Source organism: Helianthus annuus, chromosome 13 (genome assembly GCF_002127325.2).
Source record: "Helianthus annuus cultivar XRQ/B chromosome 13, HanXRQr2.0-SUNRISE, whole genome shotgun sequence".
Lineage (NCBI taxonomy): Eukaryota > Viridiplantae > Streptophyta > Magnoliopsida > Asterales > Asteraceae > Helianthus > Helianthus annuus.
The window spans coordinates 74,618,847-74,624,440 of NC_035445.2; the positions used below are offsets into that span (position 1 = coordinate 74,618,847).

General features: G+C 39.5%; 1 long non-coding RNA gene across 1 annotated transcript; it reads left to right on the plus strand.

Annotated features, from left to right (window-relative positions):
- Nucleotides 1-4,127: 4,127 nt before the first annotated feature.
- Nucleotides 4,128-4,709, plus strand: LOC110902823. The gene is made up of 3 exons (XR_002571440.2): nt 4,128-4,205; nt 4,372-4,445; nt 4,628-4,709. It is a non-coding gene; the product is annotated as an uncharacterized LOC110902823 (long non-coding RNA).
- The last annotated feature ends 885 nt before the right edge of the window (nt 4,710-5,594 follow it).

The window sequence follows — 5,594 nt, forward strand, 5'->3', positions numbered from 1 at the left end:
TTTGAACATGATTTCTCGTTGCTCTGTTTTTCAACTGAATACAATCGACCTTAGTATCAATGAATTTTGAGCTGAACTGTTATGTCAAATTGATTGTTAGATCGAATTTGACTGTCCAAGCTCTGATACAAATTGTTAGGATCTGAGGCTGTCATGATTGTGTTTGTTTGTATAAATTGAACAGTAAGAACATATGAAATGATGTAAAGTGCAGCGGAAATGAATACAAACTTTGACAACACAATTTCAGAAAGGCGACTAGTATGCTAAACACTTGTTTTACTTTGAGTCGAATGATTTCAATCAAAATCAAAAGATTACAAGTATGCTTACAACACTAAGCTCCCCCTCAGCCTGATAACCCAAGGTTGATTGCACAAGATGAAAGGATTGAATTGAGGAGTAGAACTCACTCAAGACCATCAAATGTAACAGTACAGAGTACTGCTCCATTTATAGGCAAATCAAACCACTGAGGTATCTTAGCTGACGTCACCATGAAAGTGACATTTAACCTCCTAACACACTCTAACCTCTGATCTATACAGACACTGCTTGTGTTAACTACTGCTATTACATTCTATTACATAACAGACTATAGAACAACTGCTGCAACCTTCTACTGCTGTGAACCCAGCAGCACTTATCCGGATTAGCAGTGCTTGACTCAAGGCAGTATATTGAATCAGCAGGACTTGAGTCTTCATCAGATCTTTAATTCAGCAGCAGTTATTGGTCAGCAGTTAGTAAGATCAGCAGATAGGAGGTCATCAGTTGTTGTAATCACTTTCATGGGGAGAGATATGTATATCAGCATCTGCTTATTCTGAATCCACTGAGCTGATCCAGTTTTGGCTTTACATTATCTGTTCCTCTGATAGGGTTCAATCCCAACAACAATACACAACAAACTCTTCAATCCCTTCAGGCAAAGTCAGTACTGGGGCATTGCTCAACTTCTGCTTCAAAATATCAAAGGATTCTTCCTGCTTAGGCCCCCAATCAAACTTGCTATTCTTACGAGTGAGAAGAGTCAGGGGTGCTGCAATTCTTGAGAAGTTTTCAATAAAGCGTCTGTAGTATCCTGCCAATCCTAGGAAACTGTGAATCTCCGTAGGCGTCTTCGGCTCTTGCCAGTTCATGATAGCTTCAATCTTAGCGGGATCTACATGGATACCACGCTCACTAACAACATGTCCAAGGAATTGGACTTCACGAAGCCATAACTCACACTTAGAAAATTTGGCATAGAGCTTTTCTTGATGAAGCAGTTTCAGAATGCAACGGAGATGCTTCTCGTGGTCAGCTTGGCTCTTCGAGTAAATGAGGATGTCATCGATAAAGACGATGACAAATTTATCCAGATAAGGCTTGCAGACGCGATGCATGAGATCCATGAATGCGGCAGGTGCATTAGTGAGCCCAAAAGGCATCACTAGAAACTCGTAATGACCATAACGAGTTCTAAATGCCGTCTTGTGTACATCTTCATCTTTGACCTTCAACTGATGATATCCTGACCTTAAATCAATCTTGGAAAAGTAGCTTGCTCCTTGTAGCTGATCGAACAGATCGTCGATCCTGGGCAAAGGATACCTATTCTTGATAGTAACCTTGTTAAGCTCACGGTAATCAATGCATAAACGCATCGACCCATCTTTCTTCTTGACAAACAAGATTGGCGCTCCCCATGGAGACGAGCTTGGTCTAATGAAACCTTTGGCTAGCAAATCATCTAACTGCGTCCTTAATTCCTTCATCTCTGTTGGTGCCAACCTATAAGGCGCTCTAGCAACAGGCGCTGCTCCTGGAATGATGTCGATTCTGAATTCTACTTGCCTATCTGGTGGCAAACCAGGTAGTTCCTCAGGGAAGACTTCAGGGTATTCAGAAATGACTGGAATATCTTCAATCTTGGGCTTCTTCTCATCAATGGTCACTTGTGCCATATAAATGACACAACCCTTCTTTAGACATCTGGATGCCTTGAGCATAGCCACCTGCTCAGGCAATCCATGTTGGGTATCTCCCTGAATGGTAAGTGGCTCACCAGACGGAGGCTTGATCACCACTTGTTTCTTGTTGCATACAATCTGGGCTTGGTTATGCGATAACCAATCCATGCCTATAACTATATCGAAACCGGCTAGTTTAAACGGAAGTAAGGACAAAGGAAAAGAGTGGTTCCTAATGGATATGACACATCCATCTAATACAGTTGATGCGGTTTCTATGGTTCCATCAGCTAATTCCACTTCATACTTCACACTTAAGGCTTTAACAGGCATTTTCAACAACTCACAAAACTTATTATCTACAAAAGATTTATCTACTCTAGAATCAAATAATACTCTTGCGTAGATATTATTAATAAGAAAAGTACCTGTTATGACATTTGCATTCTGGATTGCCTCCTGTGCGTTCATCTGAAAGACCCTGGCATTGGTCTTCTTCCCTTCATCAGCTTTCTTTGCAGCTTTTGGGCAATTTGTCTTAATGTGCCCTTTTTCATTGCAACTGTAGCAAGTTGCATCCTTCAGTTTCTTGCAATCAAGAGTCTTATATTCAGAAGATTTACAAATCCCACAAGGCCTTGGCTGAGACTGGGATTTTGAGTCATATCTGCACTTCCCAAAGTGGTGCTTCTTACAGACCTTACACTTGGGCTTATCTCCAGACTGATGCCCGTCCTTCTTGGATCCAGACCCCTTCTTGTGGTCATTGTTTCCCTTGTGCTTCTTGTCTGAGCGTCATGAGTTGTCATCATCATGCTTTCTTTTCTCTGCATCCGTGTTCCTCAGCGATCTCTGCCTGACCGCGTCCAGAGTAAGGGATAAGGATATATCAGCTACAGACCTGAATGGAGTTGGCCGAGAGGCCTTCACACTTGCCTTTATTTCTAGGACTAAACCCCCAATGAATCGAGCTATTCTCTTGGGCTCTGGTGTTACCAGATAAGGAACCAACCTTGACATAGTATTAAAGCTCGTAAGGTAAGCTTGGCAATCCAGGTTTTTCATCACCAATGACAGAAAATCAGACTCAATCTTTTCAACCTCATGCTGAGGGCAGTAGTTCTCCATGATCAATGCCACAAACTGTTCCTAAGACATGTTATATAGTGGGATTTTCCCTGTAGCTTGGATTAAGGACCTCCACCAAGCTAATGCCTCACCCTTAAAAGACTGAGATACAAACTTCACAATGTCTCTTTCAGCACACCTACTAATATCTACCACAGTGTCCATTTCATCCAACCAGGTCATGCAATCCACTGCCCCTTTCTCCCCAGTAAAATCCCGGGGTTTACAAGAAACAAAATATTTATAGGTGCAACCTTTGGCACGTGGTGCATTATCAAACACTATCTTCTTGGAGGGAACACTGTTTTGGTTTGAAGAATGTCGATCATCATCTTTCTTTGATTCTTCTTTCTTAGGCTTAGGTTGGATAGAGGGTGGCTTGCTGTGAGCTTCAGAATGAGTCTTAGGCTTGGAATGCAGTGTAGATAGGGTCCTACTTCGAGTCCCACTAGATTCACTATAGTGCCGATCCATAGCCCTTGTAACCGCATTATCAACTAGTGCTTGCAGTTCTGCACCAGTCAGCTGTATCCTAGCATTCTCGCGGTTTTCCCCTGGATGACTGTTTACTTCATCCGACCCGGCCATGTAGCTTAAATTGCTACATATAAGAAAATAATGGGCAAGGCTTATTTAGAAGCTTTTACAGTATTTTATGATTTATTAACCATGGTTTTAATAGCCATTTTTGGTTAATTTGATAATTATTTAAATATTCTCATGACCTTTATTACAATCCTATAGTATAATTTAATAATAGCACAAAAGGGCATAGTCATATAGACAAATCTATATATATAATAAACAAACAAAGTGTGGGACACGTGGCACTTTGTTGTGCAACTTCACAATGTTTTTGGCGGGAAAATGTGGGAGACATGTTATTTCTACACGGGATCCAAATGGAGATAACCATACCCGCAAATATGACCCAGAGTATTAATTATGTAAGAATCCATCATCCTTTCACCCTATGTTTCAGAAACCCTAATCTCCTTCGCCTCATCGTTCGTTCTTTCATCATCTATCATCGATATCAAATCACCATTCTTTTGTAAACCCTAACCTTCCTCCCCTTCATCATGAATCATCATTCTCTTCTCCAATGGTTAAACAAACCAGGTACCACTTCCGATTACAATAACAATCTAAATGGTATCACTTTTGCTCCTAACAACAATTGGAACATCATTGGGTCTTTCGATTTCTACGGGATATTGGTGTAATCCAGTCAGGTTTATCTTTTGATCCTGATTTCTAAGTGTATTTTGTGTTTGTGAATATGTAGATAGGGTTTCCATTTCCTCATCGCAATCCGATTTCAAATCTCAGAAACCCTATGCAATCCGAAGATATATTTAGGTGCTTTCCTTTTGTGAAATTTATACTTTCATTGTATTATGATTCTTCATTCTAATATTTTTTATTTGATTAATTTAGGGTGCGATTAGGGTTTCGCGGTACACAATCATCCATACTTGATGACACTTTATTATTTACATTTATATTATTTTGATGTTTTTTTCTTTGTATGATCTGTGTAGGATTGTTTTCGACGCCCTAGATATCGCATACATCTTCCTTCTCGACGAAGCCTCTTAAATCTAAACATTCAAGCATCAGGCATACTCTTTCATTTTCTGTTCTCGCTTTCATATGTTGTAGTTGTTGCAACAAGGGTTTATAAGAATTAAAGATACATTTGTTGTTTTGTAGTCTTGGGTTTCGGTGGTAGAACTCAAGCAGATCGGTGGAAATAAAGACGGGTTCCCAGGTGTAGATGGTGGTTGAGGTAGGTCCCGATAAACCGAGGTATGTCCGACGACCTTCTTTTGATTTTATTAGGTCATGCACGTTAGTTCTTGAATCCGATTTTTGTTGGTCTAAAGTTGCCAATCTAGGCTTTAACTTTCATGTGTGGATTTTTTAACTCTAAAGTTGCTTCTGAGGTTTGTTTCTAACTTTTTTTCATTTGAGAAATTTATTTGGGTTTGTTGTTGTTAGCTAGCTGGATTGTGTATTTCTGTTGTTCTAGATTCTGACATCATGATGATTGCTTGTTTATTTATTTATTAAAAAGGTTGATCTAATGAATTTAATTGATGGATGATGGAGAAATGTGGTGATAATATATTGTGTTCCTAAAAGAATATTGGGCTTTGATTTGTATGATTGGTGTTGTAGACTCTTGTACGCAGAATTGGTCTTGCTGATAAACTGTTGGGGCATGAAGGGTGCACAAACACAATTGCTTTTGTAAGAAAATAGTTTTTTTTTTTGTATAAAACCTCAAAACCGAACCATCAAACCATGAAAACTTGGCCGGTTCGGTTTGTATTTTCACAAAACCATAGTTACCAGTTTAGCCCAACAAACATATGGTATGTGATGCGTTAGATGTGAATAATGTACGGAATAGTATGATTGGTGAAATCGAAAACCGGTCATCGCATTTGCTTGCGGTAAGTTTTTTGATAAATTGTCTTGATTTTTCAACTTTTAGTTTAGTAG